The sequence below is a fragment of the Macaca mulatta genome, chromosome 4 (genome assembly GCF_049350105.2).
Source record: "Macaca mulatta isolate MMU2019108-1 chromosome 4, T2T-MMU8v2.0, whole genome shotgun sequence".
In the NCBI taxonomy this organism is placed as follows: Eukaryota; Metazoa; Chordata; class Mammalia; order Primates; family Cercopithecidae; genus Macaca; species Macaca mulatta.
The window spans coordinates 38262434-38285972 of record NC_133409.1 but is presented as its reverse complement, the minus strand read 5'-3'; the positions used below and the strand labels follow the sequence as shown (position 1 = coordinate 38285972).

Below are 23539 nucleotides of genomic sequence, written 5' to 3'. Positions count from 1 at the left end.
GTTCGTCTGACTGCTTCCATGATTATCTACCTAATACAATTAAAGTAAAACCACTAAATTAGACAATGCATATGTGTAGAATTTCAAGTACCTTTGCAACTTCTAACAAGATAAAAATTATCTACTGTTTAAAACTCTTAAGAAAATTAGTCTAATCATATATTTATAATATTAATGTTTCATATTTCAGAATAGTTTTGAAATTCAACCCAAAACTCATATGGGAAAAGTTATCCTCTCTCACTTTATGTGAACATTATTGTTCCCATTTTGTTCTTTGCGAGTGATTTTTGAAATGTCTTCCATATACGCTTAAATTATGTAAGAGTAGTGCCCAGACAACAGTCATATTTACTTACATCAATTATGTATCAATTCATAGATAAAATGTATCGGTCAACATCAAACCCATAGAATGAGAACATAAAAGTTTGGATCTGAGAATTCACGAAAGAGAGTTTTTACATGTAATATATTCATTTTTACTTTCTTCCAGCTATACAAATGTTATTAACTCAAGATCTTGAACTTGTGGTTACAACTGAAAGTTAAACATACTTCTTTTGAAAAGTTCTCATTACAAATGAACAAATGATTTAATTCATTAAGTATTTTAATATTGAGCAGTTGTGATTATTGGTAACTTTACCCTTTCTAACACTACAGACTTAATAAAGTAAAAGTTTCTTATTACTGAATACTTACCCACAGAAATGGAAAGGCAATGGTCATTATTCAAAAATAATTCCAAAGTATCCACTGACAAGTAACAGGAAGAACCGACACATAGGTGATTCAAATAAATATTTACTTCCTATATACTGTCTCTCAGATATTGTTACTCCCACCCACATATTATTTCCAGAAAAGGAAAATATGCTGGAGATGGCCAATCTGTGTGAAGCTTATCTGTATATCCCCTCTGTGGAAAGTTAATCTATCAACACAGACTAATGAGAATTGTTTGACTTCATGTTGAAACTTGGGAGGAAGGTATTAGGATTCTCCACACTCGACTGGAAATAGAACAATCCTCTTATGCAGAGCCCTGGGAGTTTTTTGACTATATCAAATGATATTATGATCTGCTTAGGTTATGGGTTCTCAAGAAGAGGCAATTTTGTTTCCAGAGAACACCTAACAGTGTCTGGAGACACCATCATTACCCAGGGGAGGGAGGGTTCCTGGCATCCAGTGACACCACTAAGCATCCAACCAGACACACGACAGTATCCCCTGAATAAATTATCCAGCTCAAAATGTCAATAACCACTGCTTGAAAAACTCTTATTTAAATATACTGAAGAATTCAAGTACAACATCAATATTATCATTTAAAAAAATAGAGATACACCTGGTAGCAGTTCCAGATAAGATGTAAAAATGAGACCTTGACAATTAATACTTTAATTTTCCTTTTTCCTTCAGCCCCATCCTGCCACATAACCATTATATCTGAATCCAAGGACCCAGTGATAAATTCTATAAGTAGAGGTACTAATAACCTCCTACTGTCTCTCCAAGGTAAGAATCATAACAATATGTAAAGTTACCTTTTAAAAAGTTTACATTGAGTTCACCAAGCCCACTACTGAAAACTATACAAATTCCCATAATTGTACCTTCAGGCTAAAAAAAAGCAACTGAGGAAACTTAAATATTGGCTATAAAGTACCACCATTATACAATGTGCTTAAAATTGCTTAAAGTAGTTGAGGAACCACACAGATTAAAGCTCTAAAGAAATCTGGATTACTGTATGTGGAAATATTTAATAAAAGAAATACTACTGCACAATGTAAATGGTCAATGCCAACTGTTGAGCACCTATAGTGTCTTCTCTTAAGGCTCCAAATACAACCTCGGATTTGCCAAGGACCCACAGTATCTAATTTATACTTGGACTGTTGGACACTCCACTTATGCTCACCAATCCATAGCCCCCCAAAAAAGACCTTCGGCTCTAAATACCTCTGGAACATTTGGGGGTAATCTCATGAAAGATACTCAATCATAGTAATAATAACTGATGCTCATATCAAGCACTACTCTAAATATATTTACATATATTTACTCATTGAATTCTCATCAGAACCTGTGAGGCATGTTCTGTTACACATGAGAAACTGAAGCAAAATCCATTTCAGTAATGTGCTTGATGTTACAAACTCTTCAACGTCAGAGCTGAGGTCTGAACCCAAGTGGCCTGGCTCCATATTCTTTTTTTTTTTTTTTTGAAATGGAGCCTCACTCTGTCGTCCACGCTGGAGTGGTGTGATCTTGGCTCACTGCAACCTCTGCCTCCCGGGTTCAAGTGCTTCTCCTGCCTCAGCCTCTTGAGCAGTCGGGATTACAGACGCCCACCACCATACCCAACTAATTTTTGTATTTTTAGAGAGATGTGGTTTTGCCATGTTGGTCAGGTTGGTCTCAAACTCCTGACTTCAAATGATCTGTCCGCCTCGGCCCCCGCAAGTGCTGGGATTACAAGTGTAAGCCACTGAGCCCAGCCCCCATATTCTTTCTACTTAGTTGCTGTGCTATAAGAAGAACTGAGTCCCTCAGATTTCAAGTACTATGAAATTACCGTATCTCCAGAGATTTTCAGGATCCTTGGCTTATCCACCAGATCACTGACTTCCCAGTGGTAAGAAATAAACACACTTCTACATTCACATATACATACATATAACCTAGGTCTGGATTCACAGCTGCAATTCTACTGGGTTTATACCAAAAACCCCTGAGGTTGTTCTTGAGGTAGTCTCACCTTGTAATGGTCACTGCCCTTCTCACTGTTCCCAGTCTCAAGTGGGGGATGTTCAGTGTCACAATCTCTGCTCTCATTCCCAGTTCCTTTACTCATTCATTCAATGGGAATATAACAACTACCTACTGACTATATGTCCAGCAGTGCACTGTGCATTAGCGATACAGAAATGACAAATACAGCTAATCCTTCCAGTAAATTATTAGCTTAAAGCAGGATTTAGACTAATGTAACCTATTACATTTCAATGTGGCAAGGGCTACGTTAAATGTAGAAGCCGGATGCTTTGGGAGTAAAGAGAAAGAAACGTCCAACTCAGACTCTGGAGGTCAAAGGAACTTATCAGAGGAGGTAACATTTTGCACCTTAAGTCTTGAAAAAGCAGCAGAAAAAGATATTTGCAGGGGGAGAGGGGTAATGTTTAAAATCATTCCACACACAAATGAAGTGGAAATGTCCAAGGTATAGTTGAGAACTGCAGTTTTCCATACAGCTGGAGAAGAGAGTTGTAAGCGGGGAGTAAGAGATGAGAAGAGCAACTTGAGCAAGGTTCTCAGTATGAAGGGTTATCTTCCCTGCACAGAATTTTGGAATTTGCCCTATAGGCAGCAGGCAAATTTTTCAGGGAATTTTAAGTCCAGGAGGGACCTAATAAAAATCATGAACAAATGTGGTTGAATATCTTAGGGATGGGAGAGAGTGTCAGAGACAGCTCCAACACAGTCCAGAATGGGCCCCCAGGAGAGTAATGAAGATATGATAACTATACTTGTTAAGACAAAGACATTAATATGAACAAGCATGTATAGGACAACTGTCCACCTAAAGCTAATTTGAATACCTGAGGATTAAACCTGTGACCTTGGTTACAACAATTATCTCTCTAAATATTCCTAGGAATGGTATGTAAAACTATAAGAATACAATGAAAGCGCCAAAGTCTTCAAAGCTATGCAGAGTAGAAAAGAACTCTATCCATCCCACTCTAATTTGCAAGTCTTCAGCAACACTGATAATGAAAAAGCATTTAACAAGCATTTACCAAATACCCACAACTTTGCTAACCATTTTCATGAATGAAACCTTTAAAAACTAAAGTCAACAATTAAAGGAAAAAAACTAGACCTAAATTAAAATTCTTCACGGGTCAACTAAGAAAAATAACAGTAGCATCATCTTATCAACTAAAGTTAATGCAAAAAAAAAAAAAAAAACAAACCAGTAGAATTGCAGTTCTTGGCAGGTTTATTGAGGTTTGCATGCTTAAGTTACCTACTAGAAGTATTGTTTGAGATTACTGGGAAACCTGCAAAAGGAAATCTGAATGTGATTCACCCACTACATGATTAAATTTGGCGAGAATGACTTGAGTCATAACCATACATGAATATATATTTGCATTCAAATATAAGTAAAAAGAATTAGGTAATGTAGAGATCTGTTGATTACCCCAAGTCATTATCACTTTCAACATACTGAAAACATTAAGTTAGAAATATTCAATCTCTTAATCAGAACATTCGGTTCTTTTCAAATCTTTTAACATTAGGGAGTTCAAAGTCCGAGGTGAAATATAATGAATAGATCACTCCGTTGGGTATACGCAGAGGTCTGTGAATTGTATATATGACCTTGTGGATAATGAGCCCTCCCGGTATGTGGTACACCTACTTGATTAGGGATAGAATTTCAAACTCTGTGCTATTGCTTTTGTGAGTAGAATTAAACTTAATGGCACATGAATGTAAATTTTTATGATTTAATTGTAGTCTTTCACAAGAAATGTCCCTTTCATTTTAAAAAGAAAGGGGGAAAGGACAACAGAAACAGTAGCAATAATTTACGTGAAAATCTAAAATCATGTCAAGTTAGGCCACTGCTGGCATTTCTTCTTAAAGTCTTTAGAGGAGGAAAGATGTTCTAATTAATAAAGTCAACCTTTGCAGGTACAAGCCCTCTGTGCCTCATTCAGACCTGGAACTACACATAGGGAACATTTTGATCAGTTTTAATTTTCTCAGCGCTAAAGCGAAGTTGAAGATTGGTTAATAAGGATACTCAAGTTATACAAGTGAGAGTAGACACATCTTTCTGCGATATATCACACTGGGAGATGTTTTACGGTATCTGACAGTCTGATTTTTAGTGACGCCACATGAACATGTTAGAGCAGGTACTCTGAATTAACCCCTTTTGTCAGAAGACTCAAATTTTTTTGCAGCAGTTTCCATACATTGAAGACACTTAGAGAGAATTCCAGAGGCGGCCACGGTGAGAGGGTACTGTTGGTGAGTCATTCTCAGGCCACCTACATCCTGCTTCACCCAGAGCAGTGGCACATTTCTCTACTGGGCATATCGTCAGTTTCCACGTAAATGAAAGGATCTGTGGCTGAGTATATAAGTAAATAAAAAAAAAATAGAAAACCACTGCTTCAGTGGAAAAATACTATAAAATTGTAAAACAGGTTATTAACAGCAAAACAAAAGTGTTTACCTAGAGAAAACCTTACACATGCAATAACCAGATAAATTGAATGTATTTCCAAAATATGGGTGTCTCTATTATAATTTAAACCTGCCTCCAGAAGTCCATCATGCACTCTTTAATTCTTCAAGCCTTATTAGTTGGTTCAACATAAATGTGCGGATTTGAGATTCAAAACCAGCATTAAAACAACAAAATACACAAACAAAGAAAATACAAAGTTGATAACATTTAACCAATTTGGACAAGGCTTGAAAAGCAAAGGAAAATTCTACATGTGAGTTAAATATTTAAAAGATCTGGTCATAAATTCTTGATAATTGGGAAATACTACAAAATATAGCATTTCTCCAAATTCAGTCATTTGCTGTCCAGCCTTCATGACTGTGGTTATTTAAGCCATATTCTTGTTCACTGTTACTTAATATGTTTCTTCAGATACTTAATTTTTTTTTCTTTGACTTCAATACTTTTTTTGGTCTGGTCTCAAACAATATAGCCCATGAAATTACAGGTCTAATACAAAATTTAACAAATTTTTCTAATATTCAGTTATCCTTACATAACTATACAAGTATTATTAAAACAAAATTTCAGGTACCACCTAAAAATGGTGGTATACGACTGATGGAAGCAAGTGTCCAGCACATGCTTAAGGATAAGGGTGCTGGCTTCATACTGGGGAGTTAGGACCCTGGCTCCACTGTGCTGCATGACTGGGTCTCAGCTTCCTTATCTGTAAAATGGGAATAACAAAAGTACCTAATTTACGGCATAGTTAAAAAGATTAAAATTAGCTAATCCATATAAATGCTTAAAACAGTGTTTTGCATGAAATTCCTTAGTAAATGCTAGCTATGATGTTATGATGGTGAGAGGGATTAATATTATAGTAACAATGACAGCCAAATTGCAATTATCTAAAGACTAAAGTGACCACTTTTATTTAAAAATACACTTTAGGATATAAATATACAGAAGAAAATATGTTCTCATATTTGATACCTACATTAATATATGCCTTGGTGACATGAAAGCTATTCTACATTGGTTTAAAGCAATTTCACTTTGAAAATATTCATGCGATAATAGGAATCAGACTTTGCCTAAAAATCATAACCTAAATAAACTACCCACGCAGGAAAAAAAAAAAAAAAAAACTAAAAAATTCTAACACGATAGAACATATAGGTCTTTCTGCTAGAGTCCAAAAGTACATTAAAATAAAATTACTTACTGTATATAAATAAAAGCTTTACAAATATGAACATGCTGTATTAAAACATTTCATATTGGGAAAAAAATGAGAATTTCTGGTATTTTAGAATGGTGTCTTTCTTCATCATTCATGCACTGAAATCTCAGGATAAGAAAAGGGCCAGACCAACTCTGAAAGGTTTCAAATATCAAACTATACTATTGTGTCAGTGCCCTAAGATCAATTAGCACCTTTCAATGACAAAAAAGGTTACAGTGAGACTCAGAGGTGCACTCTCTGAAACTGTCTCAAATCACTATATAAATGTGGTTTTGATAACACAAAATGGTTTCTATTTTAAATTAATCAGCTTCATCTCTTTTTCTGGAGGTGTGAAAGGGGTTCAGGGAGTAAGAATAGTGGTGTTCATGTTCAGTATCTCTTTACTAATAAAAACACGGATGGAGAAACACTAAGAATGACAAACTTCAAGCGTAAAATGACGTATCACCAAGGCGTATATTAATGAACAGCTCCACAAGCAACACTGAGTGACAGTAATGTTTACAAAGTCTTCAAACCTCTTAAAAGCAATCAAAGTTGCCTGTACTTCTTTTGAATGTGTAACTCTTGCTCATTTTCTTCCACTTAAGTTCAAGCTAAATGACGCCAAGTTTGGTTCCAAAAATTATTTTAATGAATATGCAGTGTCCCCTTCATTAAAACACATCTAACTATAAGATGCAGTATTACACATATTGCATCTCACCCATCTCCAAGGCAAATGCCTGAAACAGCATGTCATTTCTTAGTTTAGCAGGAAAAATTCATGAGAGAAGCAGGTACACTGCAGTGCCACTCCATTCCCCCGGTGTTGATTTCCTTCACCTAGTAACCATTGTAATAAAATCCCCCAACTGTATTTCTGAATATAATTAGTTTAAGATACTCTACAGGGAGACACATTATAAGAGTTTAGCATTTAGTTCATGTAAGAATAATATCCATTTGGAAAAAGAAACTGTCAAGATTATATTCTCACTGAAAAAAAGAAGAAGGTGTTTTGATAGAGGTTTGTTCAGCTCTTCAATGACAGGATTCAAAACGTTTCCTACTTTTGATAGCACGCTTTTCTATTTATTTCTTAAATGAGTGATCTGAAATATTTACAACCAGACAGTACCTAATTTTAGGTTTTAAGTGCTTTAACAGCTCCATGAAATATGATCAGCAGATGCAATACAGAACTATGGTGAATAAACTCCTTATAAACAGGGGCCTGTTTTTACTGAATGTCCAGTGTTCTTGCATTTACCTAATAGAAAAAAATGATAATGAGAAAGCACCATAAATACTCGCATTCTTAAATTACTTAACACTTAACTAAGTATTGAAAAAGATTATCTCCCCTCTTTTCGAAATCTGTATAAAACCTGTGAGGTTTTGTGGGGCAAAATAAGTTTGATTATTTGAAAGTCAGAATGTGAACTTCCTAACATTCTAACTTTTTATAACAATAGTCATGGTTATATTCTACCTTTCTAAATATTCCAAATAATCTAACTCCAATGCATAAAATTTAAAAATGAAATATCAAGTCATATAAATATATTTTTAGACACAACATCAGTCATTTAGAGCTTGCAACAGAGATTGAAAACATGAAATTGGATACTCTATTTCCCGTGGCTATGTAAAATTTATTTACACCCCAAAGTACAACATAAATAAAAAGGAAACTCTTAGAAATGAAGAACTTGTTTTTCTTTTTTTTTTTTAACCCAAAGAGGCTTATTAAAAGAAAAAAAATATATAGCAAAATGACAATAACTCATCTAAAAGTCACCCCTCAAAAAAGAAACTTCTATGCAGACAATTTTTTTCTGCAGCTTCCAGAAACCCTCTGAAATTCAGCATCTATTTTTCTTAACAATTAATAATAATGATTATTCCTTTTTATACAATCACTCCTTTTTATACAAATCTTAAGATTTTTAAAATTTTAAAACTTAAACATACTACTTAAAAGAAAGGTTAATTGTGAATACATACATATACGTGAAACGTTTTATTTTGGAAATGAGAAATTCAATTTCAAATATTCAATAAATACTAATAAAAAGAAAATAACTGAGTAAATCTTATTTTAGCTATAATTGTGAACCAACCTGTAGTTACAATGGTCTTTAAATATTGAAACATACTATTTTCAGGAAATTTACAAAGGAAAACACGCTTTTGAAAACCATATTGATTTTAGACCTTTACTTCTTATGAAAGACAAGTACATATCCCTAATAATCAAAGAAAGGAGCCGTTTTCAACAAATCTAATTATGTTGCTTTCAAAGCTGTAGCTGTCAAAGGTTTTAACATTCTTGTACAGTCATTTCTAAATACTGGTTTAACTTTGAATGACTTACAACTTTTAATCAGGTGGAACAAACTATTTTTACGGTTTATAACAATAAATGTGGGTGTAGTTATATCTGCTTTCGATATTGTTGCCATAAAAATCAGATTCTGGCAGTCTTGCTCGACACAAAACAGTTCGTCTCTTGTTACTATTGCTTTTTGTTTCTTGGGATAATGCTATTTTTAAAAATACACAAATGTCTTTGAATGCAGTCTCCTAAAACGCTCCATATGACGTATCAAATATTTTTGGGGGGGATTCTCTCCCTGCCCCCTCTAGTTTTTGGTTCTTCAGGTTTAAGCTTGCCAATAACATTTTAAAAGACCAAAAAAAAAAAAAAAAAAAAAAAAAGAGGCAGTCATTCTACTTAAAACCAAACTGTACCCGGGAAAGGAATTCAAGTACAATCCTTTCCCTACAGTTTTCAAAACAAAAACAACACAACAAACAAACAAAAAAACCATCGTCAACTTTCAATCCTGTCAGTCACCTACGTGTAAGTGAAACTTCAGAAGCTGTTGATGGGGAGCCCGCGGTTGTTAAACGCTCCTAAGACTCCCACCTAAATCCCGCAGGAGCCCGCACTGAAACTGACAAACACCCGAGGGTTCACAAAGTGGCTGCAGATGAGAAGAGGAACAAAATGCCATATTCCAGGAGATGTATTTCGCTCCAACAATTACGTTGATCCCAGGGTGCCAAGCCAAAAGGGGTAAGGGAGAAAGAAAACTGTTAAGTATGAGCTCTTAATGTGAAACCTAACCTGTTGGTTCTCTTAGGTATCAGATTTTGGAAGTGTCTGTAATGACAGCCAGGAAAGCAAACTAATGGCCAACGGCCCACTGGGTTTGAACACCAGACTCCTGTTACCTCCTCACAGATCAAGTACACAACACACACGCACACGGAGCTGCTCCACGTGGAACTGCTCTGGAACCAAAACACACGCCCGGGCGCTATTCTGCACCTTGGCAGAAAGGGCAAAGGGACCTGCACCTTCCTCCCCTGCCCTCAGGTTAAGATTCATGAATGACTCTCTAGGCCCGCTCGGGATGGCGGGGAAAGGCGCAGGGGACGCGGTGAGAGAGGACAGTTTCCACACCACCCTCCCGCACACACTGTCACCCCAGGCGCAAACCCGTTGTCTTCATAGGAAGGAGAAAGAGGGGTGGTGGTGAAGGGAGACACTGTGCCCCCAAGCAGGGAAGAGATAACAAAAATTAAATTGCGCTCTCCGCTTTCGCCCCAGCTCTGCCACCCGACTCGGTCCGCAAATTCTCTAATCGCTCCGAACTGTCCAGAATCTCGCAGACAAAGGGAGAAAACTCTTTCAAGTGCTACCAAACGAAAGTTCGGGTTGCTGTGCGGCGCAGAATAAAACAAGCACACACACGTCTACTTCCAAACCCCGCTTCAACACGCTAAAAATCCGAACCATTTCAAGTCCCAAAGCCTCCCCAGACCCAGCAGGCTTGGAAGGAGAGAAAAACCTGCTCTCCTCAGCCAGGTCCCTTCCTTTGGAGAAGTTAAAAGCCTTCCATGGCACCCGCTACTCGAGCCAATGAACGCGACTGCTCTGACAAGGCGCTTCTAATTTCACCGACCCTGGCAAACTGCAGGAGACATTCAGTCCACGCCACATAAAAACTATTAAAGTGGGATCGTCGCAGTTGAAAAGCCCGATCAGTGCCTGGAGATTAGAACGCGAGCCTTTAAAGTACACACGCACCCGGCACCGGGAAAGCCCAGGCGCCTGTGATCCTCCGAAGGACTCTAGGTCAGCATCCTCGCGCCTGGACCATCTAGGGGGTCATCAGAAAGTAATACACGTCATAAGAAAGATGTGGGGGAGACCCCGATGCGCGCGCCTCTGCCAGGTGGAGGCGGGGTGCAGGTAGAAGCCGCGCGCTGGACTGCTGGATGAACGCCGTTACGCGCAGGCTCCGCGCCAACCCCGGAAGGGACAGGCAGGCTCGGAAGGGACCCTTGGGACGTGGGGACGTCTTCCAGGGCAGAAAGCACCGCTGCGGTCCGAGGGGCCCGGGCCCTTAGGCGTGGGGCACCCGGCCTCCAAGTGCCCCCCGGGGACGCAGGCGCCCACGCACCGTCCAGCTGCGCGTCCTCAGTCCCCATCGCTCGGCGTCCCCGGCAGAGCCTCGCGCACTTTCCCGGAAAGTTTGGGGGTTCTCCAAACTCAGGCCCCCCGGGAGCCCTGGGGCGGGAGTTCGAAGAAGGGGACACTCACCTCGTCGCCCGGTCCGCCTCGGGTTCCCGAAGTATCTGTCCCAGCCGCGGTTCCGTGCGTCCGTAATTAAGTATTTATTCTCGTTCCTTCCAGTGTCGAAGTTTCCCCTTCGCGCTGTGCCTCTGGTGAAAACAGGACATCCCCTTCGGCCGCCCCACAACAAATAACGTACACAAGCAGGGGAGAAGCGGGGCGGGGGGAGAAGCCGGCTCCGAGGGGGAGGAGGAAAGGAGAGGAGCCAAAACTCCGGACTGCGACAGGGGGGAAAGGAGAAGAAAAGAAAAAGAGAGAGCGCGCCCAGCCGCCGCAGTCGTCACTCCCTAGCTTTTCCCGCAGCTCTTTCCCCCTCTCTAAGGCAGCGACAACTTCACGTGGACAGGATGGAAGTTTTGCGCGGAAGCCGGGAGCGGCCGGAGCGTGCGCCGCGCTGCGGGCAGCCTCGCACTTGCGCACGGAGGTGGGGCGGGGGCGACGTCGTCGCCGGCTACTGCGGGCACTGGAGGCCGCCGGGGGCCTCGGGGCAGGCCGCCAGGGACGCGGGGGGCGGCAGTGAGCGGGGTACCCACTCCGTTTTTATTCGACCTCGGGTGACTGCCTATTGTCATGGTTTGCGATCTCGCGTGGGGACCGCCCAGGGCCTCGGGGCCCTGGATGTCCCGGGTGGCGCCGCCGTAATCTCCGTGCCCTCCGCGCCGCCCCCACCCCGCCCCCACCCGGGCCGACTCGAGCGGCTGCAGTCTCCAGGCTGAGGGGAGGGACCCGCGACCGCGCTCTCCTCGCTGGGTGAGAGAGCCACTGTCGATCCCCACCTGCTTCTGTGGGGCAGCCCCCGGAATTGCCTGGAACTCTCTTGCTACCCAGTTCCCCTGTGCAGGCCACTGCGGGCCCCCTGCCGGACTCCATTCCACTTACCCCAAGGGAGGAGACAGAAGGGACTTCGCCTACTTGCAACAACGTGAAATAAAAACCAACCCAGACCAGACTGGGGCGCTTTTTCTGACGGGAGAAAATACCCTTTTCCGTGGAGATATATGTTATGAAGGACTAAGCAGTCTGGGGATAGGCTGTGCTGGGAAGGGCCTGGGCCCCTTCCAGTGCTGGGTGCAGGTATAGGCATCCCTCCCAGACACCCAAAGGTCAAGCAGCAACGACTTACTTCCAAGGCGGCGTCAGAGCTTCCCTAGGCACATTGCTGAAATGACATTTCGTGCCTAAGCCTTCTGCGCATGCATTACGCGCCCACATAGGATTTACGATTGTATACGCACACGTGTGTATACCACAACCAGGGGACACAGCAGTGGTAGCACGGAATAAATAATCCATAAATTTCGCATCCGTTTAATCACTTCTTCCAAAAACCTATTGTCTATTTTAGCGTCACCTTCTTTGTCATATTGATAATAAATGTTTTAATTTATTGATAAATCACTGAGTGTCAGTCATTGTATTGGTCACTTATGATACATGAGTTCATTTAATTTCCATGGCAACTCTACCGTGGTCATTATTAAGCCGGTATAAAAGGTGAGGAAACCAAAGCCCAAAGTATCATGAGTGACTTTTCCAAAGACAAATCCAGTGGTCTCTAATTACAAAGCCTATGATACAACAACGTCTACATCACTTTAGGTGTGGTCTAAGAGATTATAGATTAATTCATAGAAATTATTCCCATTCAAAGAAAGTTTAGTTTTAATATATTCACTAAGTTACGTTCTGACAAAAAGTTCAGAAAAAAGATTTCATCCTCTACTTTAGGTTGGTCTTCTGCAACTGACATGAGCACGGTCCAATTCAAAAGCAGTATCAACACTGAATACTTATGGTTACAATTTATTTTTTAATGAGTGGGGAATTATCTACAATGCTGAAGAGGCTCTAGAAAAGGTGGTGTTGTAAATTTAGAATAATAAAGGCAGTCGTTGCTGCTCTCATCACTTACTGGGTGTTCTTTCCTGCAGATTTATTTTGGAGGGTGTAGGCATTGCCAGGCATAATGTTTCCTTTTCTGGTTCTCAAGGTAGAAAGGGTTCTGGCAGTGGGGTTGGCACAAAGGGGATTTGGAGCATGGTTGAGAGCACAGTCTGGCCTAACGAGGAACGCCAGTTAATATACACTGGAGAGAAAAATATCAATGGACAGATTTAATTAATTTTGTAAGTTTATTTTCTCCATTTCACATGTGAGAAAACTAAGGGCTCAGAATTTTTAGAAGCTTGCTACTAATTGGTAGACCTGAGTTTCAAGCCAGCCTTTATTTAAGTCCATATTCTTAGTCACTGTGATATTATTATTAGTATTAATCGTATTCAGAAAAATAGTAATTCTTTTTAATGTGTAATATGTTACAAGCCAAATATGCAATTTAAATGTTTTGTGAATCATAGTGTCTAAGAATGTTCTGTGGCTATAGCAAATATCATGTAAGGATTAAGTACAATGATTAATTTAATACTGTCCAAAAAGGCAACAACATTTTGAATTTCATTTTGGCATAAAACATTATGTGCTAGTTTCACCTATAAATAAAGGTGGGAGATGCATAATTGGAATAAAATAAAAATTCATACTTTAGCATAAATATAGGGTGGGTTTTCTTAGCATGTTTCTTTGTACCCTTCTAAAGTCAGATTTTTCAGTTACACTGACCTTGCTTTCAAGGTCACTTTGCTTCTGCATGGTTTTTTATATATCTAGATAAGAATACATGTACAGAAATTATTTTTAAAATCCAGAATAATATATTAGTTATTTGACTTTATATTACTACCTTCTAATAGTTGTCTTAAATATACATATATTAACATGGACACCACTAGGTGTCAGATAAAACGTCAATTTTCAGTCCACATTTGAAATAAGGTTAACATAGGAAACAGAATTTTAGGGTTATAAAGGCAAAAATGTATTGTTTGCTTAAATGAGCCTTATTTCCAGCATTTACATTGAATATCACTTTTATAATTATAGCCATATCACCTATAATATTATTGACTTATATGTATCTTTAAATAACCTATTTTTATTAAGTAAGTTTATCTGATAAAGGACTTTTTTATAGTCACCATAAATGGAAAACTAATAAAACCTGCCATGAATAGAAGATGATCTTGCAAAGGAAGCTATATTGTAGAAATAAAAGTTATTTCTCGTGTACCACCTAAAATTATCTCACATACAGTTTGAGAAACATTGGTTTAAAGAATTACATTCCATATGTCCCTCAGGGTCTCCAAGACATATTTTCAAGCCTCCCCTTTTCATTACCGGAACAAAATTGTTGAGTCCAAGTTACTTTGAGGTATTGCTTTTTAAATTCTTTGCTTATTTAATTATTGCTTTTCTTGCCTAAAGTATACTTGAAGTCTCTGAAGTTGAGGCGTATTTTTAAAATTCATGTATTATTTATTGTTTTGCTTACTATCTTATTTGTGGTAAAATGCAAACAATTTGTAAGTACACAATTAAAAAGCAAATCACTTTCCTGAAATATTGTACCAGTTACTCATTACCCTTCCCCAGCATCTATTAGCCCAGTAGTGCAATACAGTACAGACAATGAAGAAGAGAAGGAAAGTAGAACAATGGAAGAAACGCAAAGGGCCTAAGAAGGACACGTGGGGGAAACTGAAGTCAGATACCTGCTGCCAGATTCTTGAAGTGATTCAAAAACACCAGTGGGCCCTGCATGACATGAGTCAGGCTCTCCGAATATTCGTACATGTTCAACTCAGTCTGAAAAGGGATGTGTTTTGGGAGCAGTGGGGAGATAAAAAATATAATACTTTATTGTGTAAATCAGTGGAAATATGAGATTCACTTATTAGCAATTCCCTTAACCAATTCCTCTGGAATGGGATGCCTCTGCAGTTACCATTTACTATTTGTTTATTTTTCAAATGTGCATGGCACTGTTGTGGCATTAGATTTTGTGTAAGTCAAATTAAACAAACACAGCACTCTAGGAGCTCATAATCCAAAACATAATTTTTGTTTTAATATCATTTAAAAGCAACCTTAAGGGGAAAACCAGGTCATTACTTTAGTAAGAACAGATTTTAGGCTAAAAAAATGGTATAAGACACTAAATTTATCAAAAAAGAATGCAGAGGACTGGATGCTTATAGAAGTAATCCCAAAGTAAATCTCTTGAGCACCTTTTGGTTATCTATGAACTCCAGCTGGAAGTATACACAATTTTTCAAAAATACAATAATTCAGTTGTTTCTTAGTAAATTCTAAGCCAAACCATTTGAGCTTTGGAAGTATGAAGTTTTAAAGACCAACCTTAATATGAACAAGGTTGAACAGTCTTTTAATCTACCTCTCTACTGATGACAGACTACAAGAATGAATGAAGATAAAATATGATTGCCCAAGTCCTATGCTGCCGGTTTTCTAAAATCTAAAAATAAACACACTTTCTGAGTAATTTTGTGCAGACAGATGAAGCTTAAAAAGGTTTCTACTAGTTTGTGAAAGTGAAGAAATCAAATCTTCAGGGGACCTGCTAAATTTCCTCATTCTTGGCAGGGCCTCTAAAAGAAAGGAAATGCACATTTTCTGGGAGACAAGTTCATTATATTTACTTTTAGATTTTCTCTTGAAAATTCTCTCCAGTTGAATCAGTTTAGTAGCATATTAGGCAACTCTACTCCTTCTTCCATGCTTACACTCTGCTCTCAGATGTTTATAAACAGATACCATGCTCACTTTTAAGTCATGTTAGCCACGTTAAACAAATATAAGGCCTTTTAATCTTGTGGCAGTTCAGTCTTTACAAACCCGTAATCATTCTTATTGCTTGTCTCTGAACTATTTCCAGTTTCCTAGATGTTCATTTTCGTTAGCGGTATCCCACATTGAATGCATTGTTCTAGGTGTGGTCTCATTAACATATTAGAATGAGTCCAAATTTTTTTTCTTTGGTTGCATTATATTTTTGCCTCACTTTGAATTCCTACCAACGTATGCTGCTTTCATAGTCTAACAACTTACATGTAATTTCTTTTTCTATTTTCACTTCACACAATATTTTTCTTGGCATACTAATCAATTCAGAGTTCCCAAGTAATTTGAATGAACATTTTAAAATATTAATAATAGTCAAAATATGAACAATATTACTTTCTTGTCCCTTTGAATTCAATGGCATATAGTCACCCACATTTCAAAATAGGAAAGATTTAATTAACTTCTTTTCATAATATCCCATGTCCACTAGTTATGATTGGAAAGTCTCCACATACACAATTCAATGACTGGTGGAAGGAGGAATTTGACTTTATGGTAGACAATTAAATTGATTTGATGCTTCTAACGTAATACATTTGGCATGGTTAACTCTAGGACCAATTGCATAAAATCTTAAAGTTAGGAACACTGATAAATTGCAACAATCTACTTGTACTGAATACTTCTGAATAAGAATATTATAATATCAATGAAAAGTATAATGAAAGCTTTTCAACGTGTCTTCTTTCCACCATATTTAATAGTACACTTGGAAACAATTTCTTCAATGTTTTTCTATTTTGAGCATATATTCTCAGCACCCCCAACACACCTTAAAATGAATTTTCCTGTTCACCTGATTCCTTTATTCCACCACCAGCTTTCTCAAAAAAAGTGATCAGCCCTCAGTGCATCTACTTTATGACTCTTCCTAATCCTAGAAATTTTACTTCTGCTCCTGTTCCTTTACTGAGACTACTCTCTTTGAGGTATCATCAATGGTTCCCTATTAGTCATTCCTGAATCTTCAACATCTTTGATGTCCAAGAAGCATTTGATATTATTGACAGTAGTCTTCTGTTAATTCCCTTTTCAACTTTCACAATTCCCTATGACTGCTGTTATTTGAGATTCTAAAGAGATTCTTCTTTCTTCTTCTTTCATTTCTTTCTTTCTGTCTTTTTATTTTTATTTTTTGAGACAGAGTCTCACTGTCATGCAGGCTGGAGTGCAATGGCAGAATCACAACTCACTGCAGCCTCAACCACTTGTACAGCCTCCTAAATAGCTGGGATTACAGGCACGTGCCACCACACCTGGCTTTTTTTTTTTTTTTTTTTTTTTTGAGACAGGGTTCTACTCTGCTGTCTGTTGTGGTCTCAAACTGCTGCTCTTAAGCAATGCTCCTATCTTGGCCTCCCAAAGTGCTGGGATTACAGGCTTGAGCCAGTGCCCCTAGACTCTTTTTACTTAATGACACTCAAAAATGGACTTAGACACAGGTTCTCTTCTCTTTCTTCACAATTGATTCATCCTGTAATCTCTTTTTTCACCTCTAAATTGGTGGCTTAAGAACATGAATGTCCTTCCCAGAATCCTGGTTATCTTCACTTGCAGGTCAAGGTAGCATCTCAAGCTGAACATACTCCGCATCCTCTCATCTGTTTTAGTCCATTTTCTGTTGCTTAAAAAAGTATACTTGAAACTTGGTAATTTATAAAGTAATTTATTTATTACAAGGGCTGAGAAATCCAAGATCAAGGGGCTGCATCTGGTAAGGACCTTCTTGCCGGTCCTTCTTTAAAAAAAAAATAGATGCTTAAGTGAAGGATGTCTAAATTCTCCAGTTTATAATCCAATTCCAATACAGCAGCAAACATTTAGTGTGATGAGAAACCTTCTCTGGTATTTAATTTGTTTTGAGAGAGTGCCAACTCATGTAGCACTTTGGGCAATTTGCTATACCTCTAAGCATATTGTCTCTCTTTTGTATTCTACAATTCCATGTTTTGTTTTTTACTATTCCACATTAGCAGAGATGAAGTGGTCTGCTTATGTACTATAATTTGAGATCTGTGATAAGCAATTTCAACTTTATAATATAATATCAAAAGCAGTCTTTAAGTTCAAAAGAGAAAATAGAAAGATTGGGGGGTGTGGCCCAGAGGGGAGCTTGAGCACAATCCACTGAGACAGAAAGCTTTACATCTACAAGAGAGATGACTGGATTAGAAAAAGGCAGAGGGAAAGTACTATGGTTTGCATGTGTGCCTCAAGTTTCATATATTGGAAACTTAAATTCCATATTCATATGTTGATTAGAGGTGGGTCCTTTGGGAGATAATTAGGATTAGATATGGTTATTAGGGTGGGGCTCCTATGATGGGACTAGTGACACTATAAGAAGAAAAAGAGAAACCTGAGTTGACAAGTACACTCTTGCCCTCTTTGTCAATGAATGTCCTCCGCCATGTTATGAGGCAGTAAGAAGGCCCTTAGCAGAAGCCAACCAGATACTTGTGCCATTCTCTTGGACTTTCCAGACTCCAGAACAGTGATCCAAATAACATTTTTTCTTAATAAATTACCCAGCCTTAGGTATTCTGTTAGAGCAAAGTAAGGCAGAAAATTGGTACTGAGAAGTGGGTCCATTGCTAATAATGAATACATGAAAATGTGGAAGTGTTTTTGAAACTAGGTAATGGACAGAGGCTGAAAGAGTTTGGAGGAGCAGGCTATAAAAAGCTTATGTTGTTGTGAATGGAGCATTAAAGGAGATTCTGGTGAGGGTTCAGAATAAAAGAAGACTGGAGAAATTCTGGAACTTCTTAGAGATTACTTAAATTGTCATGACCAGAATGGTCCTAGAAGTATGAACAATAAAGGCAATTCTGACATGACCTCAGATGGAACCAGGGAACAAAGTATTGAAAACTGGAGCAAAGGTCATCCTTGCTATAAAGTAGTTAAGATATTTACTGTATTGTGTTCATGTTCTGGGGCATTATGGAAGGTGGAACTTAAAAGCAATGCACTAGAATTTCGGGCAGAAGAAATTTCTAAGCAGCAAAATGTTCAAGATGCTGCATGGTGACTTTTGGCCACTTACAATGAGATTCAGAGCAAATAGATGGTTTAAAGACAGAATTTATAATGAAGGGTGAAGAATAACATACAAATCTGGAAAATTTGCAGCCTCAAAATATAAAAAACAATTAGAGGGCTGGGCACAGTGGCTCATGCCTGTAATCCCAGCACTTTGGGAGGCTGAGACGAGAAAATCACTTGAGGTCAGGAATTCGAAACCAGCCTGGGCAACATGGTGAAACCCTGTCTCTACTAAAAATACAAAAATTAGCCAGGCATGCTGGTGGGCGTCTATAATCCCAGCTACTCAAGAAGCTGAGGCAGGAGAATCACTTGAACCTGGGAGGTGGAGGTTGTGGTGAGCTGAGATTTCACCACTGCACTCCAGCCTGGATGACAGAGCTAGACTCCACCTCAAACAAACAAACAAACAAAATAATTAAGACTGCTAGAAGGGAGCCAGAGGCTCTTCATGAGGACAATGGGAGAAAGAGCCCAAATGTATTTCAGAGATCTTTAAAGCTGCCCTTCCTACCAGAGAGCCCAGAGGCCAACAAGGGCAGAATAGTTTCTCAGGATGAGCTCAGAGCTCCTGCTACCCAGATGCAGCTCATACCACTGGCCTAGATGCAGCTCATACCGCTGCTTCAGAGGGCATAAGGAGTAACACTTGGCAGTGTCCACATGATACTAATTCTGCAGGTGTGCAGAATGCAGGAGCTGTGGGGCCGTAGTAGTCGCCACCTTGATTTCAAGGATGTATAGAAAAGCCTGGGTGCCCAAGCAGAGACTTGTCACAGGGGCAGAGCGTACTGAGAGACCTCAATAAGGCAATGCTGAGTGGAGGTGTAGGGTCAGAGTCGGAGCCACCCTCAAGCCCCCAGAACTGTGGGGCTACTGGCAAACATTCAATGCTTGCCTGTCTAGGAAAGTTTCAGGAATCAGTGTGTGACTCCAATCTGTGAAAGCAGTCGTGTGGGCTGAGCCCAGCAAAGTCACAGGAGTGGGGTGGCCTGATGCATTAAGGACATACCCCCAGCCTCAGTGTGTCCAGGAAGTAGCACGTGGGGTCAAATAATTCATTTAAGGCTGAATTATTTTCAGCTTAAAAATTTAATGTCTGCTCTGCTTGTTTTCAAACTTACTTGGGGCCTGTTATTTCTTTCTTCTGGCTAATTTCTTCCTTTTCAAATAGGAATGTGTACCCTATGCCTGTTCCACCATTATGTCTTGAAACTAGATAATTTGTCTTGATTTCACAAGCTCACAGATGAGACTTTGGACTTTGGACTTTTGAGTTGATGCTGGAATGAATTAAGACTTCGGGTCTATGGGGATGAAATGAACGTATTTTATGTGTGAGAAACGCATGAATTTTGGGGGTCAGAAGCAGAATGCTATGGTTTGATGTGTATCCCCAAATTTCATGTGTTGGAAATTTAATCCCCAAATTCCTATGTTGATTGGCAATGGGTTCTCTGGAAGATAATTAGGATAAGATCAGATTATAAGGGTGGGGCCCCCCATGATGGGGCTGGTGGCTTTATAAGAAGAGAAAGAGAGACCTGAGCTAACAAGCACACTCTTGCCCTCTTGTCATGTGATGCCCTCCACCAGGGTTATGATACAGCAAGAAGGCCGTCAGCAGTAGCCAACCAGATTCTGCTGCCATGCTCTTGGACTTCCCAGACTCTAGAACAGTAAGAAGTGAATTTCCTTTCTTTATAAATTACACAGTCTCAGCTATTCTGTTATAGCAACACAAAACAGACTAAGACAGGAAGGATTAGGGTTGGCTGCCTTTAATTCCTCTCTCTATTTACAGTGCTTTGCCTAGGGCTGGGGACATAATAAGCACTCATTATTATTGTGTTGAACCAAGTGAACTCATTCCAGCTGCAGTGTCTTGCTAACGCGATTTAACTTAAAGTGAGCCATAGCTACCCATCTGAAATGAGAAGATGACCCCTAAAGATGCTATTTCAAGATGAAATGAGACTTTTTAATTTATAAAGTGATATATACACATGTGAGATGAAATTAGGGAGGCCATTGTTTTATTGCTCCTCAGTTCTGCCTCACCTGAGTATTTGAGTAGTTACACTGGTGTAGCATTTTTCTTTCTTATTAATGTTCAGATAAGCAGTGGTCTACCCAGGTATCCAAGAGCGAGAGAATGGGGACAGCCTTCCCAAGGGGGACTGTGTTGCCACTTGGCCAGTCTGAGCTCCTGCCCTAGAGGACTCTACCTGCTGGCATCTGGAATAGCAGTTTCCTGGTTTCCAAAGCCTCACCTTCTACACCTACTTTTAAAGCTTAAAATTTCCTCTGATTATATACCCTATAGTTGCCGCACACCTAAGAATAAATTTACAAGTCCCTTACAGACCTCTTTCTCTCTCTGTCTACAAGAACAGAGGAAATGCAAAACTCCTCTGCAAATGCCAGCTCCACCATCTGAGTCCAGGCACTCCAAATACGAAAACTCCCTGCCTTGAGTCCCTGTATTGCCATGCTCTGTCTGCTCTTGGAGTGTCAACATCTGCCACCATCATACCACCCATAACCCATGATGCACTACAAAGCCCATGCACCATCACCAAGGGTAGAGACAATGGACTAACAGCAACTGATACCTATGGCTACCTCATCTACCTACACTAGGAGCATCCCTTGATAATGTTCACATTTATAATCTCCCTCATCTGAGCTATCAAGTGAATTTGGACTATTTGGAACTAACATATCTTGGAATAAAACCTCTGAGAGAAAAAGAAAAAGAAAACAAAAACAAATCAGCAGGCAATCTAAATTATAAAAATAGATTATTTGTCCCCATGAGAGTCAAGGAAGCTATTTTAATTTTGAATTTATAAAAAAAGAAACCCATAAACATCTAATACTTTTTTCCCCAAAATTGGCCCTATTACCAAAAAGTTGTTTTTAACTGCCAGGGAGGAAGCCACCTGGGACACCAGTCCAGAGAAACTGGAGGACCTGGTGGCAATGCATTTCCTAGTTTCCATCCTGGGTTTCAGGATATCAAATTTCTCTCTTCTTTCCCTGGCAAATTCTTTTCTCAGTTCTGCTACTTGAGGACCAGTTCTTTGCTGACAAACCTCATGCTGGAATTTTCTTCTCCTTTGGCTTCTGTGGGTCTGCTCTGGCCTCAGTCAACTCCAGCTTCCTGACCACACTTTCTTTGTCTTTTTACTTAAATCTTTTCTGGCCATTTAAAGGTGGATACTCCTTAGCATTCTGCTCTTAGCATTCAAGGATGCTTTATTTGAAATAAGGAAGTACAAAGATGAACCATGCATAGTGCCTGTCTTCCAGAAACTTTTAGTCTAGAGCAGAAAATTGAACATTTAAAAATTGTCATTACATGGGGGAGAAAGTGTTGAGCTCCTAAAGAGAAACATTGACAAACATGTTGTTTTAGTTCAGAGCAGAGAGAATTTGCTTCCAGCTGAAGGAATGAAGGAGGTGTCATTTGGACCTGGCCTGAGATCATGAAGACTATTTATGCTTAGAAATATGTACAATTCAATATAACAAAAACAGGAATGGTTGTCTGTCTCCACCCTCCCCAAGACAAGATACTCCTCTACCTAAGTTCCTTTATATTAAAGGGTGCCAGTCACTAAAGTTAGAAATAAGTGCATTTATTCCTTGGCCCTGTTCATCCAGTCGGTTGCTAAAACCAGTAGTTTCCAATTCTGCAATAAGCTGTGTTTTGTTTCTCCTTAGTATAAGCTTTTTAATGCCATTTTAATCTGGGCCTCATTTACTCTTACACAGGCTATATGTTTGGGTCAATTCTCAGATGAGTAAAATTAAAAGTAGTTTTCTATTTCCAAATAGCAAACATTGCAGCTCATCAAAGCTCACACATATTTCACAAATTAAACCCACAACAGCACTGTTTATACATTTAGTTCAATGTGCAAACAATGCCTCATTGAGGGTTGTATTTCAAAACAAATAAAAACTTGCTCCAGTTTCTTTTTCATTTCATTGTAACTTTGAAGTGTGTGCTTATATGAAAAAGTTCGCTTTTCATAGCTATCACCGATCTGTGTACTATGAGTAACTAGTTAGATTAACTCCTAGTTTAACTTTACTACTTGTTATGAAGTCTACAGATTGTACCTTGGTGCCTCTCTTGACCAAACATAAAAGATTATATTTTTTCAATCCACATTTCACTTAGATCTCTTAAAACATTCAACGTTAAATCTATTATGTTAATGTCATCAGTATATCTGTTAAAGTAGTGGTAACATACGAGTAAATTTTCAAGTTAAAACTCATAAGGCATCATTCAACTTAGTACTTATGAGAATTTTATATTCTCAAGGATTGCACACCATTTTGAAAATGAGTATCTGTGAATTTCCTCTTGTTTTAAAAATTGCTATATAACCTGAGATTTGAGATGGCCTAATAAACAGAACAACCTTCTCTGCCTATTAATTTGACCCCAGAATTCTAGTTTTTATTAATAACCCATTCTTATATATGAGTTAATCTGTACTTTCAAAAATCTTCCTCTCTTGCAAAGACTGTTCCCTCATTGTAATATTCTTAAATGCTTCCT

General features: G+C 38.9%; 1 protein-coding gene across 11 annotated transcripts in view; it reads right to left on the bottom strand.

The window, feature by feature from the left end:
- The window catches only part of EYA4 (EYA transcriptional coactivator and phosphatase 4), a 280742-nt gene extending 268577 nt beyond the window's left edge, over positions 1–12165 (bottom strand). For 10 of the 11 annotated variants that reach the window (XM_015137416.3, XM_015137415.3, XM_078001203.1 and 7 more), the window contains exon 1: positions 11116–11517. The gene's annotated coding sequence lies outside the window, so the exon portion shown is untranslated. Of the gene's footprint in view, positions 1–11115; positions 11518–12027 lie in introns of those variants that run through there. The other variant, XM_078001202.1, reaches the window with a different exon arrangement.
- Positions 12166–23539: the final 11374 nt, after the last annotated feature.